Source organism: Ursus americanus, chromosome 32 (assembly GCF_024610735.1).
Source record: "Ursus americanus isolate L20-20 chromosome 32, mUrsAme1.1.p, whole genome shotgun sequence".
Taxonomy (NCBI): domain Eukaryota; kingdom Metazoa; phylum Chordata; class Mammalia; order Carnivora; family Ursidae; genus Ursus; species Ursus americanus.
Window position 1 is genome coordinate 6188430 of NC_142158.1, and position 18719 is coordinate 6207148.

The window sequence follows — 18719 nt, forward strand, 5'->3', positions numbered from 1 at the left end:
GCATACCATAGATGTGGCAGTGGTGCTTGGCAGACAATTGGCAGACGGTGAGAACTACGGTACATATCATGCTGCATACACACCTATCAGGTAATGAGTCCAGAGCGATGCTGATGTCGTGGGGAAGTATTATCGCTCTATTAACCATCTAGGGAGTGGGAGGGAAGCAGAGACTGTTCCAGGGTTTATCAAAGAATACCAGCCAGAGGCAACAGAAGCCCCCCGGTGTGCTCTTCTCCCTGGAATTGTTCCGTGAACCTGCAATCATCCAGCACAGGCAGGGCCCCAACTCAGCAAAGTGGAAGTAGGGCAGTAGAGGATTTAGGCTTGTCCTGCAAACTCTTCTCAAGAGTAAAGCACATTCCTTAGAGGTTGCATTACTACAGATTTTAGAGTGTCACGTGAGGACAGAGGGCACAGGAAAAGAGAATGTCCTCTAGGAGTCCCACAAGACAAAGCCAACCCTTCCCTTTCATTACACTCTGAATATTTCAGGAGTTTAGCAGGTAGCAGTGGTTGCAGGGGCCCTGTCGACTGTTTCAGCCATCTTTGATTTACCATAAACACAGTATTTTGGCATCAACTGAACTACTCATCTCCTTGACTCTAAAACATAGACTCAACAAACATGGAGAGCCAGTGCACTGCTTAATTTTTTGAATTATGAAACTTGTGGTATACTCGGAAAAGGATAATACAAATTTAGGGATGTCTGGGTGACTCAGTAAGTTAAGCGTCTGCCTTCAGCTCAGATCATGATCCCGGAGTCCTGGGATAGAGTCCCTCATCAGGGTCCTTGCTCAGCAGGGACCCTGCTTCTCCCTCTGCCTGCTGCTCCCCCTGCTTGTGCTCTCTCTCTCTCTCTGACAAATAAATATATAAAATCTTTTAAAAAAGAATAATACAAATTTATCCATGGTTTACTATAAAAAAGTATTGTTATGGATATAGAAAGAGAAAAATTTTAATGTAAAATCCTTTAGGACTTGTAGAATAATGCATAGTTTTGTCCTCATAAATACTTCTTAAGATAATGTTAACTTCAGAAATGAAAAGTGTAACATATGGTTACCACAATCTCTGAAACAATGCAAAGGTAATTAAAAGCTGATAAAATATCCCCCACACTCTGTCTCCTTGTAGACCCCAAATCTCATTGCAGTCAATATGGACATCCCAGTATTATCCTTACACACCTGCCCCAATGCTCAAAAGAAAACACAGGCACATACGTAGGGGCTTTTGGTTGTTGTTTTTAGAAAAATTGGAGCTAGATGGATAGATAGATGATAGATATACGCATACCGACATACATATATACACACATACATACACACAAAACACATGAACTCATTCTCTCTATCTTCTCTAATTTAAAATGTCATGGACACCCCTCCTGGTCAAGAGACAAAACTCTAACTCATTCTTTTGAGTGGTTTCACAATATACCATGACATGGGTGTTCCATGACATATTAAACTCTCTTGTTGATAGAGCATGAGGTTGTCAGATAGTTTTAAGGTTTTTGCTCTTAAATACAATGCAGACATCACTGTGAATGGCAAAGTAATGACCTCCAAAAATCTTCTTATCTTCTTCTCCATAAAAGCAACAAAACCACTGGCAAAAATTATCATCATCAACTTTCTCTGGCATCTGGAAATTAACTAAGGCTTGCAATTACCCAAGGATATTTTATTCAGGTAAAACAGCTGAATCTCTGTAAGAAAAGAGAGCTTTGTGGCATTTTAAACTGCCCTATTCCCATCTCATCCTCTCTATCTCCTGGAGCCTTGAAAACCAATAGCCCAAAATCATTATGGAAACTGGCAGTGTGGCAACTGCTGAAGGGGAGGTAAGAAGTTAGAACATCTGCAAAGCCCCATTCCCAAAAAATTGTCATGATGTGGTTTCTCAGGTTATCCTGTGAAAGACCATGCTTTATTTAACCTGACTCAAATAAAGTGCAAACAACATTTGTATGAAAGACAAATCAGTAGCAATTATTTAACATCATGACAAATCAATAGCAATTATTTAATATCATGACTGCCTGAAATAATGGCTAAAAGCAGAGCAAAAATTAGGCTAACCAAAAAGGTTAGGAGGAAAAATTGTGGAATGAGATATCCATAGAAGGTTTTGAAAAGCTGTGGCATATTCCTGGGACTCTAGTAGGCCACATACATGTGTAGGGCAAAAGACTGGACAAGGTCCTAATGTCTCACCTTTGGCTAACCTTGAGGCTTTGCGCAAACAGCAAGCAAGGGCTAAGGCAGAGATGGCATTTCCCCTGCTGAGTATTGAAGGCATACCCTAATACACACAAAAGGTTCTTGGCAAAAACTGGAAAACTTAACAGTTTTAAATATTTAATGAAATTGCTGCTCAATCATGAGATCATCGAGCAGATATTTCAGTGACTATGTATGGCAAAGAATACAGATTTTATAGAATTAGTTCAAAAAAGCCAAACCACAACAAAAACAACAAAAAGCAGTGAAAAGAACAGACCCTAGGGAGGAGGGAGAATTTGATTTACAGAGTTGCCACATTATATTATTTAAAATGTCACCTTCCAGGGCACCTGGGTGGCCCAGGTGGTTAGGTGGCTGCTTTTGGCTCGGGTCATGATCTCAGGTCCTGGAATCAAGCCCTAGGTCAGGCTCTATGCTCTATGCTCAGCAGGGAGCCTGCTTCTCCATCTCCCTCTGCCGCTGCCCCTGCTTGTGCTCTCTCTCTCTCACTCTCTCTCTCTCTCTAATAAATAAATAAATCTTTTAAAAAAATAAAATGTCATCTTCCAAGGGCCAGATAGGTAGAGTCTAAGATGGTGGAGGAGTAGGAGACCGTGGTTTCATCTGGTCCCAGGAACTCAGCTAGACAGCTATTAAATCATTCTGAACACCTGAGAACTCAACCAGAGATCCAAGAGAAGAATAGCTGCGACTCTACAAATAGAAAAAGTGACCACTTTCTGCAAGGTAGAAGGTGCAGAGAAGTGAATCCGAGGTGATATGTGGAAAGATAAACCACAGGGGAAGGAAGCCTCCATCAGCCAGCGACCAGAAAGTAATATAGCAGCAGAGCACAAAATCAGAACTTTTAGAAGTCTGCTCCGGTGAGGGATGTCCCTGACTTAAAGGTGCTCAGGTGGTGAACTGGAGCAGAATCCTAAGTAGGACAGTGTGGTCTCAGGATCCTTGGGGTCACAGGAAGACTAGAGGTGCCTGAGTGAGGTAGAGTTCCCAGGCATTGGAGCAAGGAAGCCAGCTGCAATCATCCAGGCTAGGAGTGGGCTTTCAGCTCAGGGTTGCCATGTACTGTGAACCAGCAAGCAGCAGAACCACCCAAAGACCCCCCCCCCTTTCTCCCCCAGAAGGACCAGCATGGGTGCACACCACAAGAGTCTGGAGGGTTTGGAGACTCGAAACAGGATCACATGCCTGAGATACAAAGCTCAGTCACAGGCTGGGTGAGCACAGAGTGCAGAAGAAGACCAGGGAGAAAGAAGTGATTGACTGCTTTTCCCTGAGGGCTCACTGAGGAGTGGGGCCCCAAGTTCTTGGCTCCACAGATAGAAATTGAGATGCCCCCATTTTCATTCTCATCCTCTAAAGCTGTGCAGAGAGCCTTCAGGGAATAAAAGCCACATAGAGCAAACTGGAAGAGATTACTTAGCCTGGCCCCCTGGCAAGGGGGTGTGATTCCACCCAGGGCAAAGACACTTCAGAACCAATGCAACAGGCCCCTCGCCCAGATGATCAGCAAGAATGTCCAGCCAAGACCAAGTTTACCGATCATTGAGAACTACAAAATTCAAGTAGAGGAATATAGCATAGAGAATTCATGGTTTTTCCCCCATGATTCTTTAGTCTTTCAATTTTAATTTTTATTCCCTCTTTTCTTTTCTAACCAATTTCTTATTTTATCAAAACTTTTTTAAAAATCTCTTTTAATTTTCATTTTTACACTTACACATTCTATCCTTTCATTGTATTTAATTTTATTTTAGTAAATATATAAGTTTTTCTTACTTTACAATTTTGGGATCTAGTTTTCTATCAAACAGACCAAAATAAACACAGGATCCAATGTATTGGTCTATTCTGCTCACCTGTCTGATTATATTATCCCCCATTTTTTAATTTTTTTTGTTTGTTTTGGGTCACTTCAGACTACTTTAGTGTATATTTCTCTGGGGTAGTTGTTGCCATTCTAGTATTTTGTTCTATCATTCATCTATTCTTCTCTGGACAGAATGACAAGACAGAAAAACTCACCTCAGAAAAAAGAACAAGAGGCAGTACTGACTGCCAGGGACCTAATCAGTATGGATATAAGTAAGATGTCAGAACTAAATTCAGAATAACAATTATAAAGATACTAGCTGGGCTTGAAAAAAACATAAAAGACACAAGAGAATCCCTTTCTGGAGAAATAAAATAACAAAAAGCTAATCAAGTAAAAGTCAAAAAGGCTTTCAATGAGATGCAATTAAAAAAATGTAGGCTTTAACTGCTAGGATAAACGAGGTAGAAGAGAGAATTAGTAATAGAGTAGACAAAATGATGGAGAATAAAGAAGCTGAGAAAAAGAGATAAGCAACTACTGAATCAGGACGTAAGAATTCAAGAGATAAGTGATACCATAGGAAAAACAATATTAGAATAATTGGGATCCAAGAAGAGGAGGAAAGGCAGGGGGGCAGAAGGTATACTGGAGCAAATTAAAGTGGAGAACTTCCTTAACCTGGGAAGGAAACAGGCATCCAAGTCCAGGAGGCACAGAGAACCCCCTTCAAAATCAATAAAAATAGGTCAACATCCCGACATATAATAGTGAAACTTGCAAATCTCAGAGATGAAGAGAAAATCCTGAAAGCAGTTGGGACAAGAGGTCCATAACCTACAAGGGTAGAAACATTAGACTGGCAGCAGACGGGCATGATATATTCAAGGTGCTAATTGAGAAAAATATGCAGTCAAGAATACATTATCCAGCTAGGATATCATTTAAAATAGAAGGAGAGAAAAAAAGCTTCCAGGACAAACAGAAACTAAAAGAATTTGTGATCACCAAACCAGCCCTACAAGAAATATTAAAAGGGATCTTTTAAGCAGAGAGCCCAAAAGTAACATAGACCAGAAAGGAACAGAGACAATATACAGAAACAATGACTTTACAGGCAATACAATGGCACTAAATTCATACCTTTCAATAGTTACTCTGAATGTAAATGGGCTAAATGGACAAATCAAAAGAAACAGGGTATCAGATTGTATAAAAAAGTAAGCTGTCCATCGACAGATGAATGGATAAAGAAAATGTGATACATATATATACAATGGAATACTACTCAGCCATCAGAAAAATGAAATCTTGCCATTTGCAACCATGTAGATGGAACTAGAGGGTATTATGCTATGCAAAATAAGTCAATCAGAGAAAGACAATTATCATGTGATCTTACGTGTAGAATTTAAGAAACAAAACAGGATCAAAGGGAAGAGAGGAAAAAATAAAACAAGACAAAATCACAGAGGGAGACAAACTATAAAAGATTCTTAATCATAGGAAACAAACTGAAGGTTGCTGGAGGGGGAGGGGGAGAATGGGTAACTGGGTGATGGCAATTAAGGAGGGCACATGATATAATGAGCACTAGGTATTATATAAGACTGATGAATCACTGACCTCTACCACTGAAACCAATAATACATATATTGTAATTAACTGAACTTAAATAAAAATAATGAAAAAGGAATAAAAAAAATTAAATGTCATCTTCCTAAGAACTATAAGACATGCAAGAAAAATGAAACAATGGCACGAGCACACACACACACACACACACACACACACACACACACAGAGCAAAAGCAATCAAAAGAAATATATCCGAGGAAGCCCAGGCATTAAATTTAACTAGACAAAGGATTTAATTCATCTATTTTAAATTTGTCCAAAGCACTAAAAGCAATCAGACCCAAACAACTAAGGGAAAGTATGAGAATGATATTTCACCAGTATAGAATATCAATAAAGAGAAATTGTTTTTTAGAAAAGATGAAATCTAGAAGGAAAAAGTATAAAAATTGAAATGAAAATTCACTAGAGGAGCTCAACAGCAGATTTGAATAGGCAGAAGAAAAAAATCTAGATAAATTAATAGAGGTTATTTAGCATGGGGAACAGAAAAAAAAAAAAAGAATGAAAATAAAAATGGACAGTACCTTTGAGACCTGTAGAACACTATCAAGCAAATGTACATATGCTTAATGGGAGTCCAAAAAGGAAAGGAAAGAAAGGGACAAAAAGAATATTTAAAGAAAATATGGGCAAAATTTCCCAATTTTGATGAAAAACAATCAATGCATCCAGGAAGTTCAATAAACTCCAAGCTGGATAAAGTTAAAGAAAACAAGAACTGTCAAAAGACAAAGAGATCACCCTGGAAAGCAGCAAGAAAGAAGCAACTCATCATGTACATTAGCTTCTCAAAAAAATTAAAAGCTGATTTCTCATCAAAACCATGAAGACCATATGGTAATGAGATGACACATTTGAAATGGTGAATCAAAAGTACTGCCAACCAAGAATTCTATATCCAGCAATACCATCCTTCAAAAATGAAGGGGAAATTGAGACATTTCCACGTAAACAAAACCTGAGAAAATACATTGCTACTGGACCTGCCATACAATAACTACTATGGAGATTAATCTGGGCTAAATCAAATCCAAATAAAAAACTAAAGAGTACCAATAAAAGTCACATATATAAATATGTGTGTGTGTGTATTAAGTAAAATATAAGACAGTAAAAAAGTATTTTTATTTTAATTCTTTTTCTTTGCCTACCTAATTTAAAAGACACTCCATAAGACAATAATTATAAATAAATCTGTGTTGATGAGCATACGATGTATAGGGTGTAATCCATATGAAGATAATAGGACAAAGGAAAGGAGAGTGAAACTGTATAGTAGCAATGTTTCTGTATACTACTGAAATTATTTGGTATTAATCTGAACTAGGTTACAATTTAGTTATAGATTATAGATTAAATTACAGATTATAACCATTTATAATTAAGGATGTTGATTTTAAACACTAGAAAAATAACTGAAAATAACTTTTAAAGTTTAGTTTAAAAAATGCTGTGGGATATTTAAATTGTACACTAGAAAATATCTATGTAGCATAAAATTAAGTGATACTGATTGAATAAAGGAACAAAAATTATAGCATATAGAAAATAGATAGTAAAATGGTAGATATAAATTCTACCTTATCATTAATTACATTACAGTAAATGGATAAAAGAGTCCAATCAAAAGAAGGAGAATGGCAGAATGGATTTTAAAAACATGATCCAACTATATGCTATCTTAAAAAAATACATTTTATACTTAAAGACACAAATAAGTTGTAAATAAAACATAAAAGAAAACATGACATTGTAACAATAAAAAGAGAGCTATAGTGGCTACACTAACATCAGATAAAATATATCTTAAGACAAACAAATGCTTCTAGAGACAAAGGATATTTCATAATGATACAAGAGTCAATCAGTCAAAAATATTACAATTCTAAACATAGAAGCACCTAGCATAACATATATGCACCTAACAACAGAGCCCCCAAAATACACAAAGCAAAAACTGACAGAATCGAAGAGAGAAATGGATGTCTCAACAATAACAATTGGAAACTTTAATACCCTACTTTCAATAATGGATAGAAAAACTAGACATTGGTCTATGTGTCTGTTTTTGTGCCAGTAGCATGTTGTCTTTGTGATCACAGCTTTGTAGTACAGCTTGAAATCCGGCATTGTGATGCCCCCAGCATTGTTTTTCCTTTTCAATAGTTCCTTGGAGATTCGGGGCCTTTTCTGTTTCCATACAAATTTAAGGACTATTTGTTCCAGTTCTTTGAAAAATGTCCTCGGTATTTTGATCGGGATAGCACTGAAAGTGTAGATTGCTCTGGGTAGCATGGACATTTTAACTATGTTAATTCTTCCGATCCATGAGCATGGAATATCTTTCCATCTTTTTATGTCTTCCTCAATGTCTTTCAAGAGTGATTTATAGTTTCTAGAATATAGGTCCTTTACGTCTCTGGTTAACTTAATTCCAAGGTAACGTATGGTTTTTGGTGCTATTGTAAATGGGATGGATTCCCTAATTTCTCTTTCTTCGGTCTCGTTATTCATGTATAGAAATGCAACTGATTTCTGAGCATTGATTTTGTATCCCGCCACATTACTGAGACCAATGGAACAATATAGAGAACCCAGAGATGGACCCTCGGCTCTTTGGGCAACTAATATTTGATAAAGCAGGAAAAAACATCCGGTGGGAAAAAGACAGTCTCTTCAATAAATGGTGCTGGGAAAATTGGACAGCTACATGCAAAAGAATGAAACTTGACCACTATCTCACACCATACACAAAAATAAACTCCAAATGGATGAAAGACCTCGATGTGAGGCAGGAATCCATCAAAATTCTAGAGGAGAACATAGGCAGCAACCTCTACGACATCGGCCAAAGCAACCTTTTTCATGACACATCCCCAGAGGCAAGAGAAACAAAAGATAAAATGAACTTATGGGACTTCATCAAGATTAAAAGCTTCTGCACAGCCAAGGAAACAGTCAGAAAAACTAAGAGGCAGCCCGCGGATTGGGAGAATATATTTGCAAATGATGCTACAGATAAAGGACTGGTATCCAAGATCTACAAAGAACTTCTCAAACTCAATACATGAGAAACAATTAACAAATCAAAAAATGGGCAGAAGATATGAACAGATACTTTTCCAATGAAGACATACAAATGGCTAACAGACACATGAAAAAATGTTCAAAATCATTAGCCATCAGGGAAATTCAAATCAAAACCACACTGAGATACCACCTTATGCCAGTTAGAATGGCAAAAATAGACAAGGCAAGAAACAACAAATGTTGGAGAGGATGTGGAGAAAGGGGATCCCTCCTACATTGTTGGTGGTAATGCAAGTTGGTACAGCCACTCTGAAAAACAGCGTGGAGGTCCCTTAAAAAGTTAAAAATTGAGCTACCCTATGATCCAGCCATTGCACTACTGGGTATTTACCCCAAAGATATAGACGTAGTGAAGAGAAGGGCCATATGCACCCCAATGTTCATAGCAGCAATGTCCACAATAGCTAAATCGTGGAAGGAGCCGAGATGCCCTTCAACAGATGACTGGATTAAGAAGTTGTGGTCCATATATACAATGGAATATTACTCAGCTATCAGAAAGAATGAGTTCTCAACATTTGCTGCAACATGGATGGCACTGGAGGAGATAATGCTAAGTGAAATAAGTCAAGCAGAGAAAGACAACTATCATATGATTTCTCTCATCTATGGAACATAAGAACTAGGATGATCAGTAGGGGAAGAAAGGGATAAAGAAAGGGGGGGTAATCAGAAGGAGGAATGAAACATGAGAGACTATGGACTATGAGAAACAAACTGAGGGCCTCAGAGGGGAGGGGGTGGGGGAATGGGATAGACCGGTGATGGGTAGTAAGGACGGCACGTATTGCATGGTGCACTGGGTGTTATATGCAACTAATGAATCATCGAGCCTTACATCGGAAACTGGGGATGTACTGTATGGTGACTAACATAATATAATAAAAAATCATTAAAAAAAAAAGAAAAGAAAAACTAGACAAAAGGAAATAAACAAATTAAGCAACACTATCAAACAACTAGACCTTTAGAAAATTCCACCCAACAACAGCAGAATACATATTTTTCTTCTCAAATGGATGTGGAACATTCTCCAGGACAAACCATATGTTAATCTATAAACAACTCTCAATAAATTTTAAAAGATTAATATTATACACAATATGTTTTCTAAACAAACTGGAATGAAATTAAAAATCAAAAAGGAAACAAACAAAAAACCAGACTGTTAAATATAGAGGACAAACTGGTGGTTCCCAGAGGAGAGATGGATGGGAGATAGGTGAAATAGGTGAAAAGGATTAAGAGTACACTTATCACGAGGAGCACTGAGTAATGCAGAAAATTGTCGAGTCATTATACTGTACACCTGAAACTAATATAACACTGTATTCATCATATTTAAATTTAAAAATAAATAAATAAATTTTAGTGACACCTGGGTGGCTGTCGGTTAAGGGTCCAACTCTTGGGTTCAGCTCGGGTCATGATCTCAGGGTCGTAGGAACAAGCCCTGCAACAAGCTCCGTTCTCAGCATAGAGTCTGCTTGGGATTCTCTCTCTCCCTGTGCCCCTCCCCCCACTCTCACTCTCTCTCAAAAAATAAATAAATAAAATCTTTTAAATAAATAAATAAATAAACTTTTAAATGACAGAAGGAAGTTTAGGAGATTCACAAATATTTGCAAGTTAAAAAACACCTTCCTAAATATCAATGAGTCAAAGAAAAAATCACAAAGAAAATTAGAAAATACTTTGAGATAAATGAACACAAAAATAAAACACTAAAACTAGTGGGGTGCAGTAAAATCAGTGCTCAGTGGTAAATTTATAGATGGAAATACCTACATTTTTTTAAATTCTCAAATCAATAATCTAACCTTCCATCTAAAGAAACTAGAAAAAGAAGAGCAAAAAGAAAACATAGGGAAGGAAGACATAATAAAGACAAAAGTACAAATTAGAGGAAAAAATAGAAAAACAGTAAATAAAACCAATAAAACAAAAGCTGTTTCTTTAAAAGATTAACAAAATTGATAAACTTTAGCTAGAATAACCAAGAAAAAAATGATGAAGGCTCAATTGCTAAAATTAGGACTACAACAGTAGATATTACTATCTTCTTTCTTTCTTTTTTTTTTTTTAGATTTTATTTTTTATTATTTGTTTGACACAGAGAGAGACAGCCAGTGAGAGAGGGAACACAAGCAGGGGGAGTGGGAGAGAAAGAAGCAGGTTCCCAGCAGAGGAGCCTGATGTGGGCCTCGATCCCAGAACACCAGGATCACGCCCAGAGCCAAAGGCAGATGCTTAATGACTGAGCCACCCAGGCACCCCTATCTATCTTATTTCTTATAAGGAAAGAAGAATTATAAGGCAATACTATAAGGAATTAAAAAGGCAACAAATTAGATGACCTAGATGAAATGAGCAAATTCCTAGAAAGACACAAACTACCAAAACTGGCTTAAGAAGAAGCAGAAATTCTTAATAGAATTTTAACAAATGAAGAGATAACATTAATAACCAAAAAATTTCTCACAGAGAAGGGGCCAGTACAAGGTGGTATCAGTGGTAAATTTTACCAAGCATTTAAAAAATAATTAATACAAATTCTTCACAAACTCTTCCAAAAGAATGGAAGAGGAAGGAACACTTCCCAACTCAATATATGAGGCCAGTATGAGCCTGACACCAAAACCAAAAACAACACAAGAAATCTATAGATCAATATGCCTTATGAACATAGATGAAACAATCCTCAACAAATTCCAACCAACTTGAATCCAGCAACATATAAAAAGAATTATACACTATAACCAAGTGGGATTTATTCTGGGAATGCAAGGTTGGCTTAACTGAAAATCAATTAATGTAATAAACCATAGAAAAAGGACAAAAGCCATATGATCATCTCAATAGATTCAGGAAAAGCATTTAACAAAACCAAATACCTTCTCACAATAAAAGCATGAGAAAAATAAGAAACCTTTTCCCCTGGATAAAGGAATTTATGAAAAACCTGTAGATAACACCAAAGTTAATGGTAAAAGAATGAATACTTCCCCCTATCATTAGGAACAAAACAAAGATATCTGCTATCACTATTTCTAGTGAACATTGTACTGGAGTTCTAGGAAGAATAATTAGGCAAGAAATAAGCAGACTAAAAAAGACAAAAAAGATATCTACCTATATTTACGTTTGACATGATCTTGTATATAGAAACACACACACACACACACGTACATATATATACAATGGAATAGCATTCAGCCATAAAAAAGGGAATGAAACCTTGCCATTTGGGACAACATGGATGATTCTAGATAGTATAACACTAAGGGAAATAAGCCAGAGAAAGGCAAATATCATATCACTCATATGTGGAATTGAAGAAACAAAACAAAACAAAGGGAAAAAAGAGACAGATAAAAAAAAAAACAACCAGACTTTTAACTATAGAGAACAAAGGGACGTTACCAGAAGGACAGTGGGTGAGGGGATGGGTGAAATAGATGAAGGGAATTAAGAGCACATGTATTTGATGAGTACTGAGTAATATATGGAACTGCTGAATCACTATATTGTACACCTGAAACTAATATAACACTACATTAACTACACTGGAATTAAAAATTTTTTTAAAAATCTGGAAGAGCAAACATTGGAGAACCAACAATGTTTCAAACAAGTTGTAAAAACTATAGTCATCTTTCCAAAAAAAAAATTTTATACTTTTGTATTTCAAAGGACATAATTTAAAAAGTGGAAGTTGACACAAGAACGGGAGAAAATATTCATAAATCATGTCTTTGATAAGGGACTTGTGTCTAGAATATATTAAGAAGTCTTATAATTCAACAATAAAAAACACAAATAACTCCAATTTTTAAAAATAAGCAAAGTATTTGGATATTCCTTTCTCCAAATGTATACAAATAGAAAGTTTATAGAAAGGTGCTTGGTATCACTAGTCAAATGCAAATGCAAATCGAAACCACACTTTATACTTGTGATGGCTAGAATCAAAATAATAAGCATTTGTGAGAATGTGGAGAAACTAGAACTTGATACATTGCTAGTGGAAATGTAAAATAGTGTAGAGCTTTGGAAACAGTTTGCAAAGTTCCTCAAAATGTTAAACATAGCATTACCATATGACTCAGCAACTCCACTCCTAGGTGTCTACCAAAGAGAACTGAAAACATATGTCCACACAAAAACTGACACACAAATGTTCATAGCAGCATTATTTATAATAGCCCAAAATAGGAACAGCCCAAAATGTCTATCAACCGATTGACTGATAAACCAAAGTGGTATATTCATACAATAAAATATATAACAAGGTATGGATACATAGTACAACATGGATGAACCATGAAAACATAAAAGTGAAAGTAGCAGAATGAAAGACCACATAATGTTTTATTTCATTTAAATGAAATGTCCAGTATAAGCAAATCATAGAAACAAAAAGTAGATTAGTGGTTGCCAATGCCTGGGGGAAGGAGGAAATTGTGAATGACTGCTAATAGGTACAGGGTTTCTTTTTGGGTGATAAGTATGTCCTGGAATTAGATAGTGGTGATGGTTGCATAACTTTATGAATATACCAAAACCCACTGAAATGTGTACACTAAAGGGAAAGGAATGTAAATAGAGCGTGTTTGTATCTCAATAAAAGAAAAAATGCAATAATAAACATTTTTGTACATGTATTGCTACATACTAGGGTTTTCTTTCTAAGGATAGATTCCTAAGTGTGGGATTGCTGTGTCTAAGTTATATGGGGTTATTTCCCAATTTTCGATATTGCCAAGTTTTTTTCCCCAAAAGTGGTACATTACTTCACACTCATAGCAACAATATATCAGTGGGTTCTTGTCTCTGAATTCTGCTTTTTCACTCTTTTTAATTTTTACCAAGCTGATGTATGAAAACAATATCATTATATAAACCCCATCTCCCTATTTCATTCAGCTTCTTTTCATACTGATATGTATATGGATTTCCCTAACAATGAACTGCCAAATTGTATCTGTTGCCTATTTTTCTATTAGATTGTTTGTCATTTTCTTAACAATTTATAAGAGTTCTTTCTACATTTGATGTATTGACCCTTTATCTATCTTACACATCACAGATTTTACCCCCTTTCATTTATGATGCCTAAATCTTTAAATGTCCATTTATATTGTTACAATATGGTTTGAATAATTTGTAAAATCAGAAATATGCAAGACTACTTCATACCTCCTCTTTCCATGAACGCTCATACTCTCCCATGTCCTTATTCTCACTATTCAAATAGAAACCATCCTGCCTGAATCCGTACCTATATATGCTGCCCCTTAAAAATCTCGAATCCGTCAACCAGTCTCACTTGGGATCCAAAGACCATCATCCACTTGCATAGCTCCTTGGAATTTGAATTCAAAGTTTTGGTTTTGTACCATCACTTACTATGACCAGAACTTGATAGGTGTCAAAAAATGCTACTTGAATTGAATTAACAGGTTTGGGAGAAGACAGACTAGGAATTGATCAAAAATAAATCCATTTCCTGAAATTAGTGGGACTAGATTAATCTGGTCTAGTCAAAATTCTAAAGCAGTGTCTCTCACATTTTTTTCATCTCAGGACCTCTTTACCCCCTTAAAAACGTACCCCCAGAGGCTTTTGTGTAGGTGATTTATATCTACCAACTTTTACTGTATTCAAATCAAAACTAAGTTTTAAAATATTTATTCATTAATTTTAAATAAGAATAAAACCATTTTATGTTAGCATAAATACATATTCTATAAAAAGGGGTGCCTGGGTGGTGCAGTCAGTTGAGCAACTGACCCTTGGTTTCCCCCAGGTCGTGATCAAGCCCCAGATCAGCTCCGCGCTCAGCACTGATACTGCTTGAGATTTTCTCTCCCTCTCCCTCTGCCCCTCCCGTTCATGTTCCCTGTCTCTCTCTCAAATAAACAAATAAATCTTTAAAAAATATATTTTATGAAGTAACTATGTTTTCCAAAACAAACTAGTGAGAATGGCAGCATTGTTTTATATTTTTGTAAATCTCTTCAATGTCTTGTGCAACAGAAGACAATTGGGGTCTCATATCTGTACTGCATGTCATCTGTTGCCATATATTGCTTTGTTTCAAGTACATGAAATAGATCCAATCTCACACAGGTATGTAGTAGGGAAAGGGGGAGTATTTTATTACCTTTTTAGATAACTATGCATATTCTTCTTATGTATTACATCAAAACTTGCCAAGTAGCAATTTCTTAAGGCTTAGTTGCAATGTGAAATCTGAAATCATATCACTGTACTTTTTAACTCTGTTACATAAAAACCTACTGCTGTATCTTGTGTGATTTTGTAACACCATGCATTATTGGTCATTCAAAAAAGTTGAATCACTGAAGTATGGAGATTTCCTAAATTTGACACATTTCCTTATACAGATATTTTTAAATAACATTTATTAATATCACCAGTGATTCTAGCTGAAAATTCTTTAAGTTTTAGGAATTATTAAGCTCACCATGGTGGATACAAGTTTCCAAAATTCTAATTTTCACAAGACAACTAAAATTTTATTATTGACAACAAATATAGACAGAGATTGTTTCCCTAGAAATGACAGAGATTGTTTCCCTAGAAGTCACTCACTGCATTCCTTCTTAAGAAAAAGCCTACCAGGGGCGCCTGGGTGGCTCAGGTCATGATCCCAGGCTCCTGGGATTGAGTGCCACATCAGGCTACCTGCTCAGCAGAGAACCTGCTTCTCCTTCTCCCTCTGCTGCTCCCCCTACTTGTGCTCATGTGCTCTACCAAATAAATAAATAAAATCTTAAAAAAAAAAAAAAAGCCTGCCTACCAAATACTTAAGTGAAAATACCAGTTTGTTAATCATTCTTTCAAAAATGATGTTCCATGAAAAAAAGCTGCTAGTGCAGCTAGCAACTCACTCATTTTTTTAATGTTTCAAGTTTTTATTTAAATTCTAGCTAGTTCACATATAGTATGATATTTGATCTAATACAGATAAACAGAAGCAAAATAGTAAGTCTAATGTCCATTTATAAGCAAAAAGTAGAATTTTGCAGACAGGTTTTTAACTCAATCTTCATGCTTGCAGCAAAAGCTTTAACACAAATTACAGTATTGTTGGAAAGTGGCAGTGCCACACTTCTTTCACTGACGTTTCAGCCAGCAAACATTCAGCAAAGTCAACTGTGTAAGACTTTATTCTTTCCTAAGCTATTGTGTGTACTTTTCCAGCCTATGCAATATAATAATTTATTCTCTAAGATTCTCCTGTGGCTTTTTCATTTCTAGTTTGAAAAGCTATAACAATTTTTAGTTTTTAAAAGAACTCATCATGGGGTGTCTGGCTGGCTCAATCGGTTGAGTGTCCGACTCTTGGTTTTGGCCTAGGTCATGGTCTCAGAGTTGTGGGATTGAGCCCCGTGTCAGGCTCTGCGCTCAGCAGGCAGTTTGCTTTTCTCCTTCTTCCTCTCCTTCTCCCTCTCTGCCCCTCCCCCTGCCCACACAAGTGCTCTCTCTCTCTGTCTCCCAAATAAATAAATTAAATAAATCTTTAGAAAGAAAGAACTCATCATGTCTATGTTTAAAATATTCTAATATTTAATCTCTGAACTTTGAATGATAGGTCCAAAAATGGTACCACAGTATTACTGGCACTATAATATAATTTGAAATTTTTTCTGTTGCATTAAATACAGTAGGGAAAATTCTTATTCTATGGATTGAGGAGGAAATAACTTTCATCATATTTTCACTTCTTACTTACAGTTTCAAACAATTTCTTTGGACTACAATTTTCCTTTCACAAGTGAGCTAACACCCTTATGTATCAATCTATCCTTATCCTATACCATAAATGGTGCAGCTGCTCATTGAGAAAAATCTAATCTCCTTTTTCCAATTCAATGATCCATCCTTAAATATAATGAAAATACATTATAAATAGATTTCATCTTATTTTAAATAAAGATATTAAATTCTAAAAGAGTAAAAGATTTAATAGAATTATAAAATTAAGAAAAGTTTTTCAGAAAAAATTAAAATATTACTGAAACAAAAGACAAAAATATACTTACTTTTTGTTTTATTCCCGTGTAGGAAACGAGATTTCTTCCATCTCTTTCTTCCTTTCTTCCTTCCTTCCTTCTTTCCATGCTTCCTTCCTCTTTCTTTCTTTCTTCCTTTCTTTCTTTTTTGCTTTCTTTCTACAAATGATGGCAGACAATGCTAACCTATTGTTCTCTGATCTTTTAGTGACATTGAACATCTTTTTTATACATACTTTTTCATATTTCTATATATACTTTTTCATGTTTTTATATATACTTGTTCATATTTTCACTAAATTGATTGTATTTGTCCATTTAAAAATTTAGATTGTCTTTTTCTTAATAACATATAAAATTTTACCCCACTGTAATTAATACTTATCTTCTGAATGTCAGTTTTCTTCTTTTCAATACTGAATCTTTTTAATATTTAGGTGCTCAAACCCATCAATTTTTTCTTTATGCATTTTCCATATTATTTTAGATGTCATCTTTATCACAATATTATAAAACTATTCACTGGGGGAAGAAAAAGATGGCGGAAGAGTAGGGGACATTTTTTCAGCTGGTCCCCTGAGTCAAGCTGGATATCTACCAGATTATCCTGAACACCCATGAAATCAGCCCGAGATGCACGAAGATACATCTGGATCTCTACAAACGAACATCTCCAGCACTGAGTATTGAGGTACGAAGCGGTGAGCCATGAATCCGCGCACAGATAGCGGAAGATAAATGGAAGGGGGAGGGAGCCGACATGCTCGGGTGCCGGGAAGCGGTACCCACCTGCACTGGAGAGTGGGCTGACCCACAGACTGCACACGCAAGAGCGGACTGAGACCATGAGCCCGGGAACGCATGTGCGACCAGACTGAAAACCGGAGCTCCGGAGCGCACACAAGAACTGGACCGATACCAGGAGCTCAGGAGCGCGCATCCAAGCTGAGAACCAGAGCTCAGGAGTGAGCCGAACCACACTGAAACAGGGTGCTCGGGAGTACGCGTGGGAACCGGGGCAGCTGGTGGTGTTAGAAACACAAAGGACAGAGACGAGTCAGGCCTGGGAGCGAGGGCTGTAAGAGTGGCTGTGGGGTGCACAAGCCGGGACTCTGAAGGGTTTTTGGCAGCATGGACAGAAACAGTTAAAGTGGCCAGAAGAGCTCAGTGGAGAGCGGACTGCAATCTCTCTGTTCTGAGACAGAGGCTGGGATATGGCCACTGCTACTGACTCTCAGAAGAGTCACAGAAAACCACCAGGAAAAGCCACCAGAAAACAAAAGCCCGGAAATACAAGTTTGCCTTGTGCCCAACCCCACCCATCCCCACAGGGGACGGGGCAACTCTACCCAAAAAGGCTTGCCTGAGTAGGCCCCTCCCCCCAGAAGGCAGGCTGAAAAATCAAGAAGCCCACATCCCTAAGGTCCCTATAAAACAAGTGCACACTGCCTGGGTCCTGGTCAGTAATCTGGGCTCTGTACATTCCCACAACCACTCCTCATCAGAATGACAAAGAAGAGGAACCCCCAACAAAGGAAAGAAACAGAGACTGTGGCCTCTGCCACAGAACCAATGGATAGGATATAACCAAATTTTCAGAAATGGAGTTCATAGTAACAATGGTCAAGATGATGTGTAGGCTTGAAAAAAAATATTAATGAAAATATTAACGAGAATATAGAATCTCTAAGGGTGGAAATGAGAGTGAATCTGGCAGAAATTAAAAATGCTATGAATCAAATGCAGTCTAAACTACAAGCTCTGAAGGCCAGGGTAAATGAGACAGAAGAACGAATTACTGAGTTGGAAGATGGGATGATAGAAAAGAAGGAAAAAAATGGGAACTTGGCTTTAAAAAGTCCAATCTCAAGAGTG

General features: G+C 36.8%; 1 long non-coding RNA gene across 1 annotated transcript in view; it reads right to left on the minus strand.

Annotated features, from left to right (window-relative positions):
• The window catches only part of LOC148107304 (uncharacterized), a 75710-nt gene extending 58711 nt beyond the window's left edge, over nt 1–16999 (minus strand). Inside the window, exon 1 of the long non-coding RNA XR_015722631.1 lies at nt 16875–16999. This is a non-coding gene — a long non-coding RNA (uncharacterized LOC148107304). The remainder of the gene's footprint in view (nt 1–16874) is intronic.
• Between the last annotated feature and the right edge of the window lie 1720 nt (nt 17000–18719).